The sequence below is a fragment of the Camelus ferus genome, chromosome 27, assembly GCF_009834535.1.
Source record: "Camelus ferus isolate YT-003-E chromosome 27, BCGSAC_Cfer_1.0, whole genome shotgun sequence".
In the NCBI taxonomy this organism is placed as follows: domain Eukaryota; kingdom Metazoa; phylum Chordata; class Mammalia; order Artiodactyla; family Camelidae; genus Camelus; species Camelus ferus.
In genome coordinates this window covers 22,863,311-22,887,565 of record NC_045722.1, presented here as the reverse complement: position 1 = coordinate 22,887,565, position 24,255 = coordinate 22,863,311, and the positions used below count along the sequence as shown (strand labels likewise).

The 24,255-nt window shown below is 44.7% G+C and overlaps 1 protein-coding gene and 1 non-coding gene across 10 annotated transcripts in view; both read right to left on the bottom strand.

The window, feature by feature from the left end:
- FAM189A1 (family with sequence similarity 189 member A1) overlaps window positions 1-24,255 on the bottom strand; it is a 274,527-nt gene that overhangs the window by 190,112 nt on the left and 60,160 nt on the right. The window lies entirely within an intron of this gene.
- Window positions 20,518-20,627, bottom strand: LOC116660325. Its single transcript, XR_004315779.1, has one exon. It is a non-coding gene; the product is annotated as a U6 spliceosomal RNA (small nuclear RNA).

The window sequence follows — 24,255 nt, the reverse complement described above, 5'->3', positions numbered from 1 at the left end:
ACAGGTTGGCGGGCCCCATGCCTTCCTGAGGCTCTTCCAGCCTCGGGACTGCCAGCTCAACCTCTACTCCCATCCTCACCCTCCTCCTCTGACTTTCCTGCCTCCCTCTTTCCCTCCTGAGGACCTTGTGATGATACTGGGCTCACCCAGATGATCCAGGACAATCTCCCCATTTCAAAATTCATAACCTCATCCCATCCGCAGAGTCTTTTTTGCCTGCAAAGTAACCCACTCCCAGGTCCTACGGATTAGGACATCGGACCTGGTGGAGGCAGGCATTTTTCTGTCTACACACCCAGAAATCTGCACGTTTAATAAGCACCAACAGACTCCACAGTGAGAAATACCAAGCTAGGGTTACCACATCGCCACTGGACCCTATTTTTTTAGGACAGGAGACCTCTTTACCAGGAAAGTGCAAAACTGACACCCTGATGAACAAATTGATTTTAACAGAAACAGAAACACTCCCTGGCTATTTATTAGGATAGAATGTTGCAATATGTTCCTCACCTACTTATTATAAGGATTAACTTTTAAGTGAGATATCAAATGAGAAAAAAAGACATATTTATAGGAAGATGTGGTGTATATATACACAGTGGAATACTACTCAGTCATAAAAAAGAATAAAATGCCATTTGCAGCAACATGGACGGACCTGGAGATTGTCATGCTAAGTGAAGTAAGTCAGACAAAGACAGTATCATATGACATCTTTGATATGTGGAATCTAAAAAAATGATATAAATGAACTTATTTACAAAACAGAAATAGACTCACAGACATAGAAAACAAACTGTGGTTCCTAAAGGGGAATGGGAGGGGTTGGAGGGATAAATTAGGAGTCTGGGATTAGCAGATACAAACTACTATATATAAAACAGATAAACAATAAGGACCTACTTACAGCACTGGGAACTATATTCAATATCTTAACCTATAATAGAAAAGAATCTGAAAGAATATATAGGTATATATTTATATAACTGAATCACTTTGCTGTACACCTGAAATTAACACATTGTAAATCAACTATACTTCAATACAAAAAAAAATTTTTTTAAAGAGTCAGTGGAGTAAAATAATAATCAAACCAAAAACCAGGGATGTGATGTTTGTCTACTCGCTAGAAGTCTTTCCCACAAGGAAATCAAGAAGAGCCCTACTTACAACCAAGAATACTCTATTCAGCAAGGCTCTCATTATGATTCAATGGAGAAATCAAAAGCTTCACAGATAAATGCTAAAAGAATGTGGCACCACCAAACCAGCTTTACAACAAATGTTAAAGGAACTTCTTTAGTCATCAAACCACAAGAAAAGAGATACATGCACCCCAATGCTCATAGCAGCATTACAGACAATAGCTGAGACAGGGAAGCAACCTAAATGTCCATCGACAGATGACTGGATAAAGAAGTCATGATGTGTATATATATACACACACACAATGGGATACTACTCAGCCATAAAAACGAATAAAATAATGCCATTTGTAGCAACATGGATGGACCTGGAGATCATCAGACTAAGTAAAGTCAGTCAGAAAGAGAAAAAAAAAAAAACACCATATGATACCAGTTACATGTGGAATCTAAAAAAAAACACAAATGAGCTTATTTGCAAAACAGCATCAGACTCACAGACAAAGAAAAGAAACTTACGGTTACGGGGTGGGGGATGGGAAGAGGGTGGGGAGGGATAAATTGAGAGTTCGGGATTTGCAGATACTACTACTATACATAAAATAGATAAACTACAAGGACCTACTTATAGTGAAGGGAAATACATTCAGTATCTTGTAGTAACCTATAATGAGAAAGGATATGGAAAGGAGTGTGTGCGTGTGTGTGTGTGTATAAATATATGAGTCACTCTGCTATACACCAGAAGCTAACACAACACTGTAAATCGACTACACTTCACTTAAATGAATGAATTAATTAATGAATTAAATTTTTACAAAAGAAAAGCCCCTGTAGTTAGCCTTATACATTCCTTATCAGTGCTTTCACACTAAGCTTTTGGACAGCTGGACTCCCAGACACTCAGAAAACATACTTTCATTTTTGAAAGCTTCCCTTTTCCATTTTTCTGAAGCTTTTTTACCAAAAGAAAAAAAAAGTAAAATTTCAGAACTGTTGAGACACATTTTTAGGAAACAGAATTTTAAATGGCCAGTGCTCTGAACACATGCCCACATTCCAAATGTGTCACTATTCATATTATAAATAGCACCCAGAACTGACAGATCTTACAGTGTGGGGGTTTCCTGGGCTGCCATTCACCAGCTGATAGGCAAGTGAGTAGAATGAAAATGTCAAGAAACAGCATCATATTTAGAAACCATGAAACACAAAAATGGAGCTGTCAGTCATCCTGAATGCTTGCCAAATACAAGTTATAAATATAGTCATGGGTCATTGGAGCTACACGCCACAACTTCTCCTGCACAGACAGGAGCTGGGATGACGGAGAGAATCTCGGATTTGTCGGGTAGCTGGTCACAGCAGCTCACACAAAACTTGCTCCCAACTGACGTACACAGATCTGGTCTCACGTTAACTGCCAAAACGACGGGTTTCCTTCCCCTGCGTGTGCTTTGCTAACGTGCACTGTTTGGATCCGAGTCTCCTATGAGAAAGCCGGGACTTATTTTTGTGTGCTACCCTGTATCATATTTAACCCAGTAAAAATGTCCCCTTCATTGGTTTCAGCCCTTCCTCCCCTCCATCCCGATTCTGACAAGATCTGGTGGGAGGGATAGGGCAGTTTGTGGCTGAAGCGTCCAGACAGCAATGATCTGAAGCTGTATTTCTGAGACGTAAGCGAGGAACCCGCTACGTAATGCTGCCAGGACTCAGCACCAAGCCTGGCCAGGATGAGGACATCTCCATGACTGGGACTGGGGGTGAGGGAAAGAGTCCCAATTAAAAGAGCCAGAAGGACGGGGCTGCTTGAGTCATTCAGACCAGATACAATACCATGAACCCCGACCCACAATGACTTTCATCCTACCTACCTCACACTTCCTCTGGCTCACAGACTCCGACCAAGGACACATTGTATCTAACGAGAAACTGATTCTGAGGGAAGTCTGGAAAAGGAAGAAGTCGTACAGTGCTGACCACCCTACCCAGGCCCCAAGCCTGCTCAGGAGTTCATGAGAAGCCCACAGAGATTTGCAGAAAGGGATGTGGTACCCCGGGCCAAGGAGTGGGTAGACGAAGGTCAGGGCCAGGCAACATGGTCCTCATGTTCCTAGGTCCAAGTGATGATGAGGCCAAACCAGTTAGACTTCCAGAGGATCTCAACAACACAGGACACAGGGAGAGGCAAGAAGTCTTTTCACCTCCAAAGGGTAAGTCAGAGGTCCTGACTCCATCTCCCCCTGGATAGAAGGCTCCACCCATCATGCAAGTTTCCATTCACATGTCACCTACTCAGAGTGAGGCCTTCACTGAGCCCCAGTCCAAAGCAGAGCCCTGTCCCCTGTCTACTGCACTGCAGTTTTATTTCCTTTTCAACACATATCCCCATATGAAATGGTTTGCTTATTTATTGCCTGTATCTCTGCTCCAGAATGTAAGCTCACCAGGCAAAAGCCTGGTCTATCTTGTCCAACGTTGCATCTCCAGCTCCCAGCAGAGGCCTAACACACACATTATGGATGGATGAATGGAAGATGGATGGAAGGGTGGGTGAGTGGATAATGGAAGTGTGGATGGATGGTTGAGTGGATGCATAGATGGGTGGGGTGGATGGGTGGATGAGTGGATGGGTGGGTGGATGGGTGGGACATGGATGGATGAGTGGATGCATGGATGGATGGGCAGATGGGTGGCTGGATGTCTGGGTGGATGAGGGAGTGGGGGAGGAAGGAAGGAAGGATCCCCCTGCACAACCAGGCCTGATTCGGAGGTCTCTGCCTCCCCCCAAATAGCCAAGGATCTACTCTGTGTCTTGGTGGACTGACAAAAGGACAAAAGGGAAACCAAAAAGGGCAAAGTCTCAGAGAGTAAGTCAGAGGTTCTGGATGAAATTGTGCTAGAGGCCATCAGGTTGCCCCTGTTCATGGTCTTACTGACACTGCTCCTCAGACCCACCATCCCCAAGTTCTTCCAGTAACTCCCTTTTTGCAGGAACTAGCCAAAGTTGGCTTCTGCTACTTGTCCCTGGAATACACTCCACTCCAGAAGTGGACATTACAAGTGAGAGTTACAGATGCTCGTGATGTCCCCAAACTCCATTTGCTTATAATCCCCACAGGGACCCAGAGGGGGAGGCACTGTTATGGAAACTTACATGAGGGAAACTTACATGAAGGCCACACTGGTGGTGACAGGGGCGCCAGGGTGTGAACGCATGCCACGGGCTCCAGCATCCGAGGTCTGGACTACCATAGAATTCTCCCTCCTGCTGTGCCACTCTGGCCCCTGCAGGACTTCACTGTGATGAAGCAGTCTTTCATAAACAGAGAATTCCACATAACTTTTCTATTTAGTGAATCTAAATGTTTATGACATGTCTACATAGAGGGGGCCCACCATTCTGAGTCTTTCACAACAGCTAGACTACTCCTGGAATGACTCTCCTAAAATATCCTTCCGTAACTTGCCCCAGAGAGATTTACAGGCAAGTTTTTAACAAAAATATAACCCACAAAACACAAGTTATTTTGTGGAACCCTTTCCCCAAATTGACATCATCTATAGATTTATAATCATTTTACAATGTGTCAAATTCCAGTGTTCAGCACAATTTTTCAGTCATTCATGGACATATACACACTCACTGTCACATTTTTTTCTCTGGGAGTTATCATAACACTTTGTGTATATTTCCCTGTGGACATCATCTATATACAACCATTTTTGTTAAAATTATTTTTTGGCCTAAGTAACGGTAAACTCAATTTGTCTGATTACAATCGTATAGTCCCTGGCATCTTCAGGAGCAGAACTTATTGAGGAGAATCAGTAAATAAATTAAAAAGTAAAATAAATCTTCTAAGCCTATTTTCACACACACACAATTTATACTGCAATTTTTATAAGGGCAAGGAGTGGGACACGGAAGCACAGATCAATCCATTTTCCTCTCACTCCAAGGCTAAGAATCTTCGTTTTCTAGTCTTCAAATTAATGAAATGAACACGACCACTCTGATTAGGGAGCCTGAAAGAATGGAGGTGCTGATAAATCTGCATTTCCTTTCAATGTGAACAGGCTATTTTGATAGTTAGAAAAACCATGACAAATTGCAGGAGATCTCCTCCTTTGTGGCTCTGAAATAGCACTCTGGCTGTAATACACCACATCATCGGGAAAGGCACTTACCTTCGAGTGAAGGGCGGAGTGGATCCTGTTAAATATGAAATTAGTGTCATGTTTTCTCAATGCCTCGACCCAAATTTTAAATTTAAAGACTTCTGTCAACTCAAGGTAACGCTTGTACATTCACTTCAATTTATAACTGAAATGGGAATTTGTTTGCACTTAGAAGAAAACCCACCTCCAGCCCTGGGCCCTGGCTCTCCTCACCGCTCCCCCATGCCCTTGGCCCGGCCACCCTGGCCCTGTGGGTCCCCCCTGAGCACACCGTCCATGCCAGAGCTCTTGCATGTGGTTCAGTTTCGTATTTCAGTTTGCTTCTCCGTCCTGCCTAGGATGCTAGTCACCAGGTCTCCACGTCACCCCTGCCTCTTCCCCACCCCCAGCTCTGCTGAAACCTTGCCTCCTTCAAGAGCTTTTCCAGAAAGAACCAGTGCAGTGGATGACCGGACTCTAATAATGAAATGAGCTGGGCCTGCCTTCAAAGGACCAGATGCCCCTTTCTCTTTTGATGTTCATTTCTTTTTTGAACTACTGATCAAAGATCTCCTTTGCCCTTAGAAATTCAAAACGCCAATGACAATTTACCTATGATTTTCTCTTAAGGCTGCTCATATGAATTCACATGTCTGCGCGAGAGAGGCCAATTTATTTAATGGTATAAATCTTATTTCCCGTTGTGGAGTTAAAAGCACATTCTTCCGAATCAAGAGAAAATCATTCCTGGGAAGTTCCTTAGATGATAGTTTGGCTCTTGATGAACTTGAGAGAGGGTTCCCCCTTCACAGGCTTCGAAGGCTGGTCCCACAGCCCAGCCTGGCACCAGGGCAGACGCCCAGGAGAAGCAGCCTCCCACTGCTTCCCTTCTTTTCCTGCTTGTCCCCCAGGGAGTCTTCACCAGGAAATCTGGGGACCCTACACAGAAGGAGACCTGGCTCCCATGTGGCCCTGAGGTCTGGACATCTTCCTTTCCTAAACCGAAGCCCCCTCACCTTTTCATAAAGAATCAAAAGGTGATCCATTACCTAATGGCTCAGAGCCACCAGCCCTGTCTCTCCAGCCTCATCCCTGCCGTATCTGTCCTCAAAAGACTGACCACTACCGGGCGTTACACTGTAGGTGTATTTGCTGGGTGGCGTGCGCTCTGTCTGACCGACAGAGTGAGCAGCAGCAACTACGAAGAGATGGCCAATAAAAGCTGCTGGAGGAGCTGACGGATGTGTGGTTGCTGGCTGCAGCCGGCAGGCCACATGAGCACGTGTCTTGATTTTTAGGAATTCAAGCACTCCCTGCAGTCTTGCAGAGAGGTCACATGAGCTTCCATGACTGCAGGATTCAGCAGTCCACAAGCAAAGAGCTATGAGCTTCGCTGTTTCTGTTTTGGAAGAGACTGGCGATCTGTGATAGGTCCATCATTCAACAGAGCTTTGGGAAAAGATGTGCTTCCCTGACGCAGAGGTCCACGTTGTGAACTGGTTCCCTGGCCTTCCAAAACAAGCCTCACCTGAGAAGTTTTATAATTACTGAGTTTTTGTGTGGTTAGGACCCGTGGTTTCCTTTCATCGATGTCCCTCCCCTTGTCCAGTGTCCCATGTTAATCCTCGGCTGGGCAATGGATCCTAAATAAGGCTCAACAGCCCTGAAAGGATCACATGCTCCGGGTTACAGACACCCAAAGGCACACCAAACACATCCATGTACCGCCAGACAAACAGCTACGAAGAATCCTGCTTCCGTGGGTTCAACCTGGAGCACAAGTGACCAAATGCCTTCCTCTGGAAGGAAACCTTACAGCTCGTCCCGGGACTGTACCACAGCCAAGCCTCCCATGTGACAAACTACGTCTCAGGCTGGTTTTGCAGACGAACACTTCACAGTGGAAACCTGGTACAAGAATCAACAAGAGAGCCTGGCAGACACGGGCCAACCATCCCCAATGCCAGGACTGTGCTTCTCAAAAGAGGAGTTCGTGGCTCCTAGGGAATCTCGGATGTGACCGAGGTTGATACACTGCTCTCAGCCCAGTGATACTTGTCTCCCGCAGCCATTCAGGTATGACCTGCATCCAGGGGATTGAACGGCTGGTTAGATTCTTCCCCATTTTCCCCCATTTGCTCCTCCCTGCTTGACAAACACGTGTTTTCTCCTTTCAGTGATTTCCCCCCTTTTCCGGTTTTGGGGGAAACGGCCTTTAGTTTGGTGTTTGTGGGGGTTATTTTATTTGTTTAACATGTACTGGCCAGCAATCCCACTCCTGCGTGCTAGAGAAATGGAAACATATTCACAGAAAAACTTGTACACTAATCTTTACAGCACCCCCTCCCCGAAAAAAGGCTGGAAACAACTATAGTGATGGAGATGTGGTGGTTGCCAGCCCCTGGGGCTGGGGGCAGGTTCGTCTATAAAGGGCGAGCACAAGAGAGTTTTCTGGCATGATGCAACAATTCTGCATTCCAGTACATGTAAGATGTGCGTCTGTTAAAATTCATAGAACTGTATGCCCCAAAAGTCAATTTTACTATATAGTCATTTAAAAATAAAAAATAATTTAAAAATGAAAGATACTTCTTCAGGGGAAAAAAAAAGATCTCTGAATATAATCTTAAAAAAAAAAGTCTGTGGAACCTAATTAAGCAAGGAGACCTAATTACTGGTGTCGTGTTTTTAAGCTGGCAATAGCCCCTCTGCTCCCCCGAAGGTTCCAGGGTGGGAGCGGACTTGCTAGTCTGCAAGTCCTCAGAGAGAGAAAAGAGGCAAGTTTCCAGGGCGGACACCCCAGCTCCTCAGCAACCCACAGATGCAGCCAGACCCAGATTTGCGGACCCCTATATGGGACTCCCAAGAACAAGCAAGTGGGGACCACATTTTCCCAAGACACTGCATCCTGGGTGGTGCCCAGGGCAAGATTTCAGTCCTGTTTGTTTAACTTTTATGTTTGTTAATATTATCTTCTTCTTTTTCTTTTTTTGATGATAAAAATAACCCAAGCTCTCCAAGTATTTTTTTGTAGGAGAGGTTCAGAAATTGTCCTTTTGGTTCCGGTCAAGCTGCTTTGCAGGATAAGAAGAAGAGCAGACGTAAAAAGAAGTCTCTCACTCAACTTCTTTCAAGATAACATTGTTTATATATATATATATATGTACATACATACATATATACACACACACATATATTTTAATACATATTGAAATATATACAATTATAATATATAATTATGTATTAATTTATAGTATATACTAATAATTATTTAATATATAATGATAATTGATATTATATAATAATATATTATTGATTAATATATAATTAATTAACATATATAAGTAAAACTTTTGCCATTGATGAGACAACCAATGTAGCAGAAAAGCCAATGGCGACAAAGCTTGATCTGGGACCTGGGCTTAGAAGATCCGTGGCATCCCAGAACCAGCCCAGCTGGTCATCTAACTCAGGGCGAGAGTTCCTGCCACTCCCTGGGGCAGGAGTTCAAAAGTTGCAAATCTTGCCATGTACCATTTTTTGCACAGAAATTACACAATAAAACATCCTTCACCTGAAGAAAAAGTACCTGTTTGATTCATGAGTAACATACTCAAATCATCTTTTATTCAGCAATGCTCGTCAGGTGTCACCCAGGTGCACCTACTCGTGCAGAGAACCACAGCTTTTATTCCAAGAAGTGTGTGCACACAGCCTCCCGGGGACAAGGAATTTGGGTCAACAGTTTTTATACTTTAAGGGAATTTTTATTTCCTGGAGAAATTCCTATGCAGAATCCAATATCGAAAACAGACAAAAGTGGTGTTTTGTTAGCAGAGATTTACAGGTTGAATTTTTAAATATTTATCATAGATTCAGTCAAGAGAACACTGAGTTTGGAAAATAGGACTACAGGACAGTCGAAGTCACAACAGCCCATGAAAATTTAAGTTTAACTTTGGCTGCCCAATGTAGAGAAAATTTTGAAAACAGACCAGTTTCACTTGTACAGTTTTAGGATACCCTTAAATAAATCCAGAAGTTTGATTCAAAATACAAGACAATGATTTCAATGTTGAACTGTTAAAATGAACCAGTGCGCGGTTTATCCACTAGTTTAAGTAATAATTACTTGGTAGAAGATATTTTTCAAACATATTTGTAACACCATATGGATTTCTGATAATGTTATAGTTTAAAACATGTTATTTCAGTACATAGCTTATGTTTAGAGAAAATTTCAGTCAAATTTACTTTGTTTTCCCTGCTGACTGTAAATCTCTTTTCCAGGGACTCAGTAAGGCTCAAAGGGAGTCCACTGACAGAATCTGTGGGCCAGACAAATAAAAAATGCCACTAAAACCTTGTCTTAATCTGAAATTGTATTTTATATTCTACTTCATTAACTGTCTAAAAATGAAGGCCAGGAAGATGCCCCTGGCTTGTCTGGCAACTTTCCAGCATCTCCAATCTGCCCAAGAGGCCAGCAGAGAATCACTGAAATTCAGTCATTTCTCACTGAAAACAAGTGGGGTTCTTCCCAGTCCACGGGGACTGCTCGAAGCCTGAAATCTGCAGGGTGCTGCAAAGCCTTCTTTCCTGAGCACATGAGTCAAAGGCCCACATTTAGGAAAGAAACCATAATCTCAGTGTTTTGGCAACTAACTATAAGTTATAAAAATTAAATAAGTAAATGTCAAAATTACTAAAATAAACTGATTATTTGGATTCTAAGAAAAGATTTGTAACCAGTTCTAAACACAAAAATAAATAAATAAACGTGGAGGATGGTCTGGAAAACAGTCTCCTGTATCCAGGGGCTAGTTTTAAGAGTGAGCACATTGTATGATATTCCAGCTCTAATGTCTCTTATTATTCATGATTCTGAAACTGGATTTAGAGTTTGGATAATTAATAAAATCACCCCTTCCATGGTCTTGATTATCACTCATCAGGATCACGTTTGTTCTTCGCTTGCTGACTGTAATCATTTATTTGAACCAGTGTCTCAGGGGTTCATCAGCTCTTCATTAGTGCCTGCAGGTTGGGTAAAACGTACTTGAATTTTCAAAATAAATGCAAATCACATTGGTACTAACAGCGAAGAGGTGAATTTCACGAGTACTTTCAAGGGAGACAGTTCCCTCCCAGGACACTGGCTCTTTAGCGAAAAGAAGGGGTGTCCTCCTCGGCGACAGAGAACTCACCCTCCCATCTGCCCTGAACATCAATCCTACACACCCATCTATGGCCACAACCATCAGGCGCCATGTTAGCCCTCGCCTTGGCATGCACGGATGTGTTAGTTACTGACGCAGGAAACAGGCGTGAAAGTCAAAAGGATTCAATACACAATTGAAGAGGCACAGAATCACCTAAGCTGGCAAATCACAAATACAGCTGCCCGGGCCCTGTCCTGGAGCGTCAAACTCAGAAGCTCCAGAAGCAGAGCCGGACACCAGGATCAGCGCAGCCTTGAACACAACAGACCTGGATCCTAACCCTGACCTGGCCCAGAGAAGCTGTGTGGACGTGAACATCACTGGCTGAACTTGGTGTTTCCCTCTGTAAGAGGGAGTAATAAACAGCCCACGGCCTCGCAGGCCAAGTGGAGATTACAGACACAGAAGGAGGGGGCTTCACGTGGTCCCAGGCACAAAAATGGCCCCCACGAATGGCCACCCTTACAGAGATCAGAGAGGCAATCCCCCCAGCAGAGGACAGAGGATCTGGAGGATTCAAATGCATTTCACATGATAGAGAAACAGGCCAAATGGCACCATGAAGAGGCAACCAGACACACCCAGCATGTGGGACCTTCTGCAGGACAACTGACCTCTTCAGTGAATTGTGGTCATCAAAATAAAACATGGGGGGCTTTACTAGATTAAGAGAACTGCCTTTACATTTATTTCCCAGTTCTGTCCTCTAAGAGGGCCTAGAAGCAATGACACCCCAGTAAAAACGAGCACCCAGATCTTGGTTTCTAATTCCATTCTCCCATAAAGGAATAAATGGCTGATGACAGGGCCAGGGCAGGGAAAACAGAAGACAAGCTGAAACATCTCGTAGTGGCAGAAAATGCGGAAGTGCTAGAAACGGCAGGGGTCGGGGTGGTGGAATTGACGGGAAAACACCGTGTTAAAGAGAAGCAGGAGCCAAGTGGCTAAAGATTAAACAATCTGAGCAACAAAGTAAATGACCACAGTATTGAATTATAACCTAAGAAATAAGATAAATATCCATGAATCTGTACTGATACCACAGATGACTGAATAAATACATTAACACGATGAATACATAAGTTCAATAAATAAATGTTATTCAGAAGTGACAAATCTTCCTTAAAGATGAATTCCAAATAATCAATGCAAAAGGAAGATGGCAACTAGGAGGTCCCGTCAGAGGTCCCTAGTGATGGCTGCTGAGGCCAAGATCCAGTCAAGAACGCAAAAAGTAGCAGTTGAAACTTTAAGGAGAAACAGGATATCTAAATTGACTCAAAGTATCTTCCCCAGAATATTTATTAATTTCTGTGGTTTTAACATATATCCACAAACTCCTTGATCCTCCTTCCACCAGGAGGTGGCCCTAACCCTCTCCCCTTGAGTGTAGTCTGGACTTGGTAACTGGCTCCTAATGAACACAGCAGGGGAAGGGGAAGACAGTGACTTTGCAGAGGAGAAACCTGGCAGACATCACCTGGACCAGGGTATCAAAGGTAACATCACCAGCAGTACAGTAAGTCAGATGTCGACAGCATCATATGAGGCAATGAGAAGGGTACTTCACCTCTGAAGGATCCGTCCCTCAACCCACAACCCTATCCTGTAATGAGAAAACGTCAGACAAACCCACATCGAGGGATGTTCTACAAAGTGCTTGAACAGTTTCCTTCAAAAGGGTCAAGTTCATGAAAAACAAAGAAAGACTGAGGCACTGTCCCAGACTGGAGGAGTCTAAAGACACATGAGACTAAATGACGCATGTATCTGGGATTGGATCTTGGAATCAAAAAGGTCATCAGTGGGAAAACTGGTGAAATCCATGTAATGTCTGTAGATTAGTTGATAGTAACGTTAATTTGTACTTTTCACCAACGTATCAAGGTTACACGAGACTTTCCCCTTGGGGTCAACGGGATGAAGGGTACGGGAACTCCCTACTGATACATGAACAAGTCTCCTTAGAGCAGCAAAGGCACGTGACACCTTGGAATTTGATTCTATAGTAAATAAAAATCACACAGTCATTTTCAAAAAAATGAGGTTAGTCAGTTTTCAAATTTTAGAATTGATTTATAGACAAGCATGAGAGTCTGAAATACCATTCAAAGCAGCGGCACAGGTGACAGAAGTTGGTGACATAAAGGGACAGATGAGGGAGACCATACTTCTCCCGTCATGTCACTTAGAGGACCCGAGAGTTCCTGCCCTAGGACAGCGCATCACGTCGGAGAAGCTTACATACACTATCCAAAGTCATAAAATAATCATGAGAAGAAATAAAAATTATAAGCTACAGAAACCATGAGGGCAGAGCCAGGGGCCAGTAGAGACAGTCAAGGTCCAATTGACACGTGAACAGATGGTGAAAGTCAGAGCGACCAGAGAAACGCGAGTCAAGAACCATTTTCCACTCATCTCGCTGGGAAAATCGTTGTGCATGACAATACCCGGGGCTGGAAACAGCACCAGCCTGTGAGATCGAGACACACGAGGATGGGTGTGGGGAGGGTGGGAAGGACAGACAGAAGTGACTGCTCTGGGAAAGGGTTGAGAGTCACCTGTGAGCACTGAACATCAGTGCACCTCATGCCTGGATCTGACTCTCGGGTCTACAACCCAAGAAAACCTCTCGAACTCATCATGTACCAGGAAACCAGTAAGAGAATGTTCTTAACAGCCCTGGTCTCGATTGCAACAACCTGCCAGCAACTCAAATGTCCGTCCATGGAGAGCAGGTGTAGAAATGATGTGATACCTTCAAAGTACAGTCAAGATAAGTAACCACGGCACTTCACGCAACAGGAAGGAACTCTAACAAAATGCTATTAAGTGGGAAAAAGTTAGTCCCAGAAGGTGAAACCCAGAGGGGTCCTCTTTTTAAAAAGGTAAAAACAGGGAGGGTTGAGCTCAGTGGCAGAACGTGTGCTTAGCACGCATGAGGTCCTGGGTTCAATCCCCAGTCCCTCCATTATATAAATAAATAAACCTAATTACCTCCCCTACTAAAAAAAAATTTTTTTTTGGTCACAGTGGTGGGTTTTATAAGTACCTCTTATGTTTCTAAAAATGAAAATGAATTTAATAAGATGGGCCATGCACGGGATGGTGAAAGAGTGCGTATGAATAAAAGGATTAGGATTGGTTCCTTTTTGCATGTTTGAAGTCCACTTTATTTTAAAAAAGCAATATATCAAAAAGGGCAGTGTGAGCGTGGGATTTATATTCATGCAGGCAACAAGCCAAGGGAACCAAAAACTGATCCTGAGAACTAGGAGGCAGAGCTGGGGCTGTAGTAACAAGGTCAGAAACCTGGACTTTCCATTTTATGTTCTTTGGTATTTAGTATGCCACCATGGTGCTTTTAGATCAGAATAAATATATTTAATCACTTACATATGGAAAACTCTAAGGTGTGTGTGCTGTGTGGCTCTGCCCTGGATGGCTGTCCTTGGGCAAGTCAGTGCCCAGAAGGAGGGTACAACTCCCCCAGACTTCACACACCACTGCTCTGACACTTCAAAACCCAAGGGTCACAAGACTTGAGGCCAACTGTTGCTAAGAATCAAAAACAGAAATAAAATTCATGAATGTTGATCTGGCACTGAGGTCTGTCTTGAGCAACGAGAACCTCAGTGCATATATCCTTCCAAATTTCTGGATACTACAAAAGCAAGATGTTGACCGGAAGTAATCACCCCGCCCCACAGGAGGGTCAACGAGAGTTGGTGTCAAATAATGAAAGTCAGCTCCGCCACCTTCCACCTGAAGCCCTGAGCTCGTGTTTGCTCCTGCACAAACTCAGTTACCTTCTGCCCTGTCTTCCCCGTGGGACATTACGAATGGGGTCAGAAGAGACACGGATGCTGAAAGCCACGTGGGTTCCTCTGCGAGGGCCCCAAGCAGAGGAGCACAGGCTGGGGACTCACACAACAGAAACGGACCGTCTCCCAGTCCTGGGGGCTGGGAGTCCCAGATTAAGGTGGCGGCAGGGTGTGCAGACGGCCGTCCGTCCTCTCTGCATCCTCACATGGTCTCCCCGCTGTGTACAGTGTGTCCTAATCACTTCTTCTAAAAATGTCAGTCAGATTAGATTCAGGCCCATTCTAAGGATCTTGTTTTACCTTGAATTGTCTCTTTAAAGACCCCATTTTCAAATAATGTCATATTTTGAATGTAAGGGGTGTTATGACATCAGCTTATGAATTTTAGGGGGATACAATTCAGCCATGACACCATATAAATGCTGTATGAGTGTGCTTTTTATTATTTCATGTGAGATGACTGCATGCAGGTTGAGACACATATATGTACATATGTGTGTACATACACGTGCACACACATAAAACACTCCACCTCGCCTCAGAAATTAATTTCCATGGTCCTGTTTTTGTGCCACGTACTACTGACCTTGAAGTCAGTAGATTTAAAGGGAATTTTTACCTTGCATGCAGTTCAGGTTTGGTGGCTGTAACATCCCTTAAATGCCATTATTCTCATTTCTGTTGGTGTGTCTACATCCCTGAGAAAGTATCATTAATGCTATGGGATTATTTTATGCCACAATTTTTTTCAGCTGTGGTAAAGTGTACACACAGTGAAATTCACAGACCGTAAGTATACAATGCTGTAAGTTTTGACAAATATATACATCCATGTAACTAACATCCCAGTCAAGATGTGGGACATTTCCACTACCCCAGAAAGTTTGTTTGTACCTTTTCCAGACAATCCCTCCTCACAGGCAACCACCATCACCAGGACTTCAACCACCACTGATGAGCTTTGCCTGTTTTTTGAACTACCTATCAATGAAATCACAAAACACTACAGTTCTTATAAACTAATTCCTGAACAAATCTTCTCCCATTGAGTTAAATATTACAGCAGTGACATAATTTTCTTTTTTTTTTTTAACACCTAGTGCCAGCTAACACGCATGCCATTTTGCACAGATAAAACATTTTTAATTCTATCAACAGCAGAATATTATGCCTTAATCACAAAAGTTTCTGAAGTGACCTTGAGTTAACGTTGCATGTATATAATTACAACCACCACTCACTTCCAACCTTAATACGTAGAAAAAGATCGCTCCAAAGTTTCCAACACTTTTGAAGAAAACTGCGAAGCTGTGACAACTGATGAAATACCTAGTTTCCAATTTGAGCTCAGCTGCCATTTCTCACATCCCCTGTTCCCCAACTGAACCAAGTCACCAGGCCTCTCTCAATGGGGCCGACCAGCCCTGGATGACAAGGAGCTCTCCTGGCCTCTCTCCCTCTTCCTGAATCCTACACCCCTGTCCTCCACCATCATTACTAGAGTTTCTATTACCAAGGATGAACTTTGCCTGTTTTGAACTTCCTATCAATGAAATCAACCCACGGCCTGCCCCGTGGGTCACCCTTTCCCACATCCCTTCAGTCTCTCCATTGAGTCCTCCCACCCATAGGCCAACATACTGTCTCCCCATCTTAAGAACAAACCTTCCCCTGGTTCCTCAAATAATTAAGCATAGGATTACCATACAACCCAGCAACTCCAATTCTAGGTAGACACCCAAGGGCATTGACACCCATGTCCATTGCAGCATCATTCACAATAGCAAAGGGTTGAAACAAACCAAGTGTTCCATCGACAGATGAATAGAGAAACAAAATGTGCTCTCTCTATGCAACAGAACAGTATTCTGCCTTCAAAAGGAAGGAAACAATGACACCTGCTGCAACATGGATGAACCTTGGGGACATTATGCTCAATGAGATTAGCAGGACACAAGAGGACAAATATTGAATGATTCTCCTTATATGAGGTCCCCAGAACAGACCAAGTCAAAGATACAGAAAGTAGAATGGTGGCTGCCACTGGCTGGGGGAAGAGAGACAGGAGCTGGTGTTTGATGTGCACAGAGCTTCAGTTTGGGAAGATAGGGTCCTGTCTCTTGTCATCTTCCCAGATGAGCAGGTGAGCTCACACCCTCTCTAGGCTCACTGCCGTTTCTATGGCAATGGCTCCGAGTCTTTCACTCCAGCCCAGCCTCCCTGCTGAGCTCCAGACACTCACATCCACGTGCTCACTGGGCATCTTGGTGTCCGGATACCCCAGGAGCCTCTCAAGCCAATACCAGCACCATTCTCTCTCCATCATCCATGTTCCTTGTTTCAAAAACCTCTGTCTCACAGTTGTTTATTTGACTCAGTTATGAATGACACCAAATCTCAGTGGTTTATGGGAATAACACTCTATTTCCCACCACCCGATGGGTCCCCGGGGGGCACTGTGGTGCAAGTTCATGCTGTCTCCTTCCAGAACTAGGCTAGTGGAGTGGCCTTTAGGGTTTTCTATATATAGTATCATGTCATCTGTATGTAATGACAATTCTACCTCTTCTCTTCCAATTTATCAAAACTACAATGAGGTATTACCTCACACCAGTCAGAATGGCTATCATTCAAAAGTCCACAAATGACAAATTCTGGAGAGAGTGTGGAGAAAAGAGAACCCTCCTACACTGCTGGTGGGAATGCAGTTTGGTGCAGCTGTTATGGAAAACAGTATGGAGATTCCTCAAAAGACTAAAAACAGACTTAACCTATGATCCAGCAATCCTACTCATGGGCATATATCCAGAGGGAACTCTAACTCAAAAAGATACATGCACCTCAAAGCTCATAGCAGCACTATTTACAATAGCCAAGACATGGAAACAACTTAAATGTCCATCAACAGATGACTGGATAAAGAAGTTGTGGTATACTTATACAATGGAATATTACTCAGCCATAAAAAAGAATAAAATGATGCCACTGGCAGCAGCATGGATGGACCTGGAGATTGTCATTCAAAGTGAAGTAAGCCAGAAGAAGAAAGAAAAATACCATACGATATCACTTATATGTGCAATCTAAAAAAAAAGAAGGACAAATGAACTTATTTATAAAACAGAAACAGACTCACAGATAGAGAAAACAAACTTATACTTACCAGGGGAAGGGAGTGGAAAGGGATAAATTGGGAGTTCAAGATTTGCAGATACTAACTAACATATATAAAATAAACAACAAGTTCCCACTGTATAGCACAGGGAACTATATTCAATATCTTATTAACTTATGGTGAAAAAGAATATGAAAACAAATGTATGTTCATGTATGACTGAAGCATTATGCTGTACACCAGAAATTGACACAACATTGTAAACTAACTAACTTCAATAAAAACACACATATACAAAACAACATAGTAAAGTATATGGTATGTTCTAAGGTCACAGGTGCTGCAGGAAAGAGAGAAGAGGGTCAGGACACCTATGGCATTGCTGGTGGGGCACAAAGAACTCAGTACACAGCACCTTGGTGGTCTTACAGATTGCGGAAAGACGAGTTTGTGGTCCACAGAAATACATTAGACCCACAAACAGCTGTCAACTCTGAGGAAGTAATAACACTGACACACAAGGTCATCAAAATAAGGATTTTCTCTTTTAATCTCAACCTTAACAACTGGTGATAACAGAAGCTAGGACTAGTGTGCATCCTGGAAGCATTCTTGGGAGGAAAAGACTCCCTATTAGGGTCCTGATGGGAGAGTCTGCACATGCTGATCACCCCAGCGTGGATCCACTATCAAGAAAGGGGCAGAAAGCTTTTGGACCAGAGCATGTCCAGGTCTCCAGGTGAATCTTCAAGAGGTGCTGTCTTACAGAAGTCAGATAAACACTACAAATGCTGTTGTAGGGAGATGACCGTCCAAACTAGACACCCTGAGCTCCATGTGGCATCTAGGTTCTGCCCCCACAAGCCCCCCACTGACCTGGAAGGCTGTGCTCTACCACCTGTAAGAAAGAGCCCCTTGCTTCTCGGCTAGAAATGATCAGAAGCTCTAAGGTGTTTTAAAAGGGATCCCAGCCCTGATAAGAATGTTTCTTCTCATAGAAATCACATTTCATCTGTAATATCACAGACAGGGAGTTCTGGCCACTGTCAGCAGTTCCTGTCTGCAGCGTGTCCCAATTTTCAGTAAAACACACACCAGAGTCCACGGAGTGCCCACTTACAGGACGGCACTGTCAGGACGGCACTGTCAGGGCAGCAGGCTGGGTCCTCCCCAGACAGAAGCCATGGGTGGTGACCAAGCCCCTCTCCACCCAGCCCTTTCACACCTCGGGCAGGATCTGAGAGGGGACACACCGCACGCTCTCATCCACTTAGAAGCAGAGTGCAGATCCATGTCCTGGCAACTGTGAGGTCCCAATGCACTTCTGGGTCCTGAGTAACAGGTCCCTAAGGCGGGGCAGAGGTTCCAGGCTCTGGTCTTTACAGCTGCCCCCTCCCCAGAGTTGTCCCTCAGGGGCAGCTACTCACCAGCTTCCCTGAGCCACATGCACAAGCCAACACGAAGGGGTCCCCAGCAGCCACTGTCCTGAGCGTCCTGCAGACACCTCTGAGGGCCCCTGTGCACAGAGTGAAACTGAGGTTCTGACCAGCTCTTCCTTACCCAGGACTGTCTTCCTGTGCCAGTGTCTCCAGGATGCCCACCCCCAGCATCTCCAAACACTAGAAATCCAGGGAAGAAGCTCTGCCTTGGGAACAAGGATGTCAGGACTAATCACGGTGTCAGCAGGCTGCGTGGCTTTGTGGAGGCTGTGGGGATGACCACCTCCGTGCCTTTCCCAGCTTCTCGAGGCTGCCCACAGTCCTTGGCTCCCAGCCCCTTCCTCCCTCTGCAAAGCCAGCAGCATGGTATCCCTCTGACCATTCTTCCATAGCCGTATCTCCTTCTAACTCTCCTGTTCTGCCTCCTTCTTCCACCCATAAGGACCCTGGGCTCCCCCAGATAATCCCAGACAATCTCTTCTCAAGGTCAGCTGGTTAGCAACCTTAACTCCATCCATATCCCCTTTGCCACGTAACCTAAAAGGTTCCCAAGATTAAGACATGGACATCTGGGGTGGGGGGGCTATTATTTTGCCAAACAGAAATTTTTACAATAAGCATAAACTTTTTGTAATTGGAAAAACAAATCGAATAATTTTTAATTATCTTTTTATTCATTCTTTTGTTTCATTTTTTTAGATTCCACATATAAGTGAAAACATACAGCATTTCTTTTTCTGTCTGACTAAGCATTATACCCCTCAGGTCCATGCATGTTGTTGCAAGTGGCAAAACTTCATTCTTTTTTATGGCTGAGTGATAGTCCATTACATATATAATCCACACCTTCTTTATGCCATTCATTTGTTGATGGGCACTTAACGTTGTTTCCAGTGTCTTGGCTATTGTAAACAGTCATGTATCTTTTTGAATTAGAGTTTTCTCTAGATATATGCCCAGGAGTGGGATTGCTGGATCATATGGTAAGTTTATTTTTAGTTTTTTAAGGCACCTCCATACTGTTTTCCATAGTGGTTGCATCAGTTTAGATTCCCACCAGCAGAGCAGGAGGGCTCCCTTCCCCCACATCCTCACCAACACTTGTTATTGCTTGTCTTTTTGACCATAGCCATTCTGACAAGTGTGAGGTGATGTCTCATGGTTGGGACCATGAGCCAATAAATCAGAGAAATAATCCAACCTTGGAAGCACATCGAATCATTTCCAAAGAGAAAAGAAACCATTCTGTGGTCTGAAGGGATTAAAGCCCCTTTAACTACCTCCACTACCCAGTAGAACTGTATTCGCCTCACTAAACACACAGTGAGGGAGATTCTGTGTAGACACCTGCTAACACCACCTTTGCCAGGCTAAGACCACTTGATCTCACCCTCAATTGTCTGTCTGAACTACTGCTTTCCATCCTGTTCAAAAAGGATCCAGGTTCTTGAACATTTTTTTAATCTCTTTAAAAAGTGAGGCTTATTCAACTTCGAGTTATTTAACTTTTCAGTTTCATAAATATAATAACAAGATCCTCTCCTTTTCTTTCTTTTATTTAGTTAAAACTGACCTACAAGATCACATTTGCTGCAGGCGTACAGAAATGTGGAATGCTTCACGAATTTTCGTATCATCTTTGTACAGGAGCCATGCTAAAAATAGTCTCAGTGTCATTCCAATTTTGGTACCTGTGCTGCTGAAGTGATCACAAGACCCTTTCCTTTCTCATTAAAGCTACCAGGTGTGCTTCTTAAAAACATTGACCTGCAGGTGATAATCTTTCTGTTCAGACACAAGCGCTCCGTAAGACAGCACACAGGGAGGGAACAGCATCCAGTGTGAACACTGAGGTCTGTGGACTTGAAATGAAGATACATGGTGGACATCCAAGAGTCCCTGTGGCTGGCACCTGTCAGCCATTCAGCCCTAGTGTAGGTGTCCTCCCAGTACAGACTTCACCTCCTTCAGGGACTTCAGGATGGGTACCTGGGCACTGCGCAGGACAGCTCTGCCTGCCTGGGGGACAAAAGTCAGCCCAGGTCACAGAATCCACTCTGGACAGATCCTAAATGTGAGGAGCGACTCTTTCTTCTAGTGTCCTGGCGTTGAGCGTTGACACTGACCAACATAACTGTATGCACGATGCTCACAGGTAGGCGGAGAAACCATCAACAAATGTCAACATTCGTATCAACAACCAAAAGAATGCAGAACTTTGTTTTCTCAACTCAGTAGTGAAACAGTCCCCTGGTAAGCCTTTGCCAACTCTTTCACGTGGTCAGCGCTGCACTGCCTCAGTAACGCTGCGGATGAGAGGTTCAGCCAGGTGGGTCAGAGTTACTCTTGGGTTCTCCATCCTGTCTCCAGGTAGCTCCCCTTGTTTGAAATTAGTTTTGGAAAAAGGAATCTGAAAACAACTTTGAAAACATAAAATACACAAGTGCAATCTGGGTTTTCCAGAGATGGTTTCGGGACACTTAACTCCAAGACCACGGGCCTCTTGATAGCCTCCCTGCCATCCCCTGACGGTCCCTACAGTCCTCTGCAGGCTGCATCCTCCCTGCTGGTCACTAAAGAAGAACGTGGCCTTGCAGAGCCCGACAGGCAGCAGACCCCCTGCAGCACCACCGGAACGCGTGCACCTGGTCTCTGATTCTAAAGATCACTAGATCAGTTGAGGGGAGGATATAGCTAAAGTGGTAGGAGTGTGTGCTCACCGTGCATGAGGCCCTGGGTTCAATCCCAGTACCTCCGTTAAAAAAATTAACTAAATAAGCCTAATTACCTGAACCACCACCCCTCAAAAAAAACTAAAAAACTAAAGACTACTAGATCAAACAAGCCCTGCTGGAAATCTGGAGGACATTCTCCCTTTTAAAAACGAACACTGTTCATTGAGGAAACTGCTCAAAAGAGATGAGAGAGGATGCTGTGATCACTGAAGGATGGGCCAGGTGAGAATGGCCAGATGGGAATGAGTATCGGACAGTAAAAGCGTATCTGCCGAACCAGGCTTTTCCCTTAACCTAGGAAACTGACCTACCCCAACTAGAAGGTCTGCCTGAAGATGAGCAAGGAAGAGACAGGTCGAATGAGGGAAAGCAGTGTTTACACACGTCTTAAGTCACATGTAACATCTGAACCAGGGTTAGAGAGGCAGCAGGTCAGGCAGCCTCCATGCAGTGACGCATGTGAGCAGAGGCACCAGGGGTGCCCAGCTGGGGAGGCTGGGGTGGGTGGTGTGTGTGGAACAGCCTCAGAAGATGGAAGGTAACATCCCTGACTGAGCGTGAGAGGAGGGGGAGGATAGAGATGGGCAGGTGAGATTCCAACACTAAGACCTACCGTCCTCTAGGTTCAGGATGTGCTCACGTGAGCAATTACCCTCTACTCTTTCTGTAGGACAGATGCTCAGCAGCATAAATTACCGCTGAGTCAGTCCCACTCAAGGACCACAAAGCAGAGAAGATGAAAGATGACGGACACTTTACTGTTAAAGAAGAAAACAGCCTTCAACCAACAGTTGTACTTCAAACTCATGACCCAAACAGTGTGCTGACTTCAGACTCAAGGCTTTTACCTATTATTTTTTACCATCCTCAAATATTTTGTTATCACTTTATGGTTTTAAGGAGCCAAACATTTTGTAAAGTATTATAGATGTGGAAGAGAATTCTTCCACATCTTTTAAGTATACTTCCAATTACGGTGAAATTATTTGCATAAAGGAGTGTTAACAGCCCTGAATAAGACAAACTGTTAGCACTTGCCCAAATGCCTGTTGCCCCCAGAAGTTCCTACTGAGCACCCAGTGACCCTGTCCTGATTCCCATGGGCCTGGAAAGAGCACTGAGGTCCCCAGGTACAGGACTGAAATGCTGATGATATGGTGGTGGCAGTGAACCTCCATGTCCCCAAGGTCTCTGCCCTCACCCATCAGGGACACAGGATTTCTCACGTCCCCCCTGTCCCCTTCTACCTCTTTCCATAAGGATGTTCTCCTGAACATCCTGCAAACCCAGCACAGAGATCACTCAGGCATTCAACACTAGCACAGACTGAGGGTCATGGAAGCCAATGAGGGGCTGGTTAAAAGTTGGGAATGTCCAACCAAGGAGGAAGGAAAGGGACCAGGGCTGCTGTAGATGATCTGGGGCGTGACTGGGGAGAAAGGATGGTTCAGGAACAGCCAGGCAGTTCCCCCTGCCCCACCACAGGAAGGTCCTCACCATCTGAGAGACCCAGACTGCAGGCCAGCAGAGCCCCTCCCCACCTGGACCCTGCAGAGTTCCCTCAAGGGGCTTCCATCCCACCCATCCCAGCCCCTCACAAGGCCTGCTCCCCCCAGGGGTCCTGCTGGCTCGGAGGCAATGCTCCAAAGACAATGACAGAGCTTAGTCTTTGTTTCAAAGTTTTTAAGTGTTTCCTGGAAAAAAAAAAAAAGATAAGCTCTAGAATATGCAATGCCTGGTTTTCATATGGTCACCTTGGCGCCTTTAAAATGCATATTTTCCACCTTCATCTTGTTTGGCCTTTCCTATAAAGACAACTCTCAAGTAACTCCAAACTGGAAATATTTAACACACATTTCATTTACACCAAAGCACGCGTGCATAGTGGCTCACGGTTTATCCAGGCTGTTTGTTTTTCAGCAGCACGTACCCACAACCTCAGCTCCCACCTCCACACAGGCAATGTGGGGAGTGGATGCTGGGACTTCCCAGGGAATAGGGGTTTTGAGCAAGAAGTAACCAGAAAAGGTAACCCAAGACACTTCCCTGCCAGAAACTTGTAAATACCAGGGAGAGGCCCTCCTGCCACACTGTGACACAGCTTTGGCTAACATACAGTTGACCCTGAGACACAGGCCACCTTCATGCTCTATTTCATTTTTCTAAGAAGCATCTGATATATCAGGGACCCTCATACTACCCCATCCCGACGGTCCTACCTGCTCCGACTTCAGAAAGCAGATTTGAGGTAGAAAGGAAAGAAATCCTGCTGCTTCTCATGGAAGGGGTCCCTCCGTCCAGCCTTCAGGGACGTCCGGAAAGCATGCTCTCCTTCTCCACCCGTCTTACTGTGTGAAACCCTGTTATTACCGGGCGCTCTCACATCTATAAAGTGCACAACTACTCCTCTAACTTAACGGAATATGTTTAAGTGGTGCCTCAACACCCAAATGCAAACCCCAAAAACACAGGGGGCAGGTGGAGAGGAAGGGGCAGTCACGTCCCAGTGGAGCTGTGGGGGCGGGAAGTAGGAGGTTCATAGGAATGAGGGTCACAGGAAGTGGGGCAGCGGGGGGTGGACACCGCAAGAAGTGAGAGCCACCGG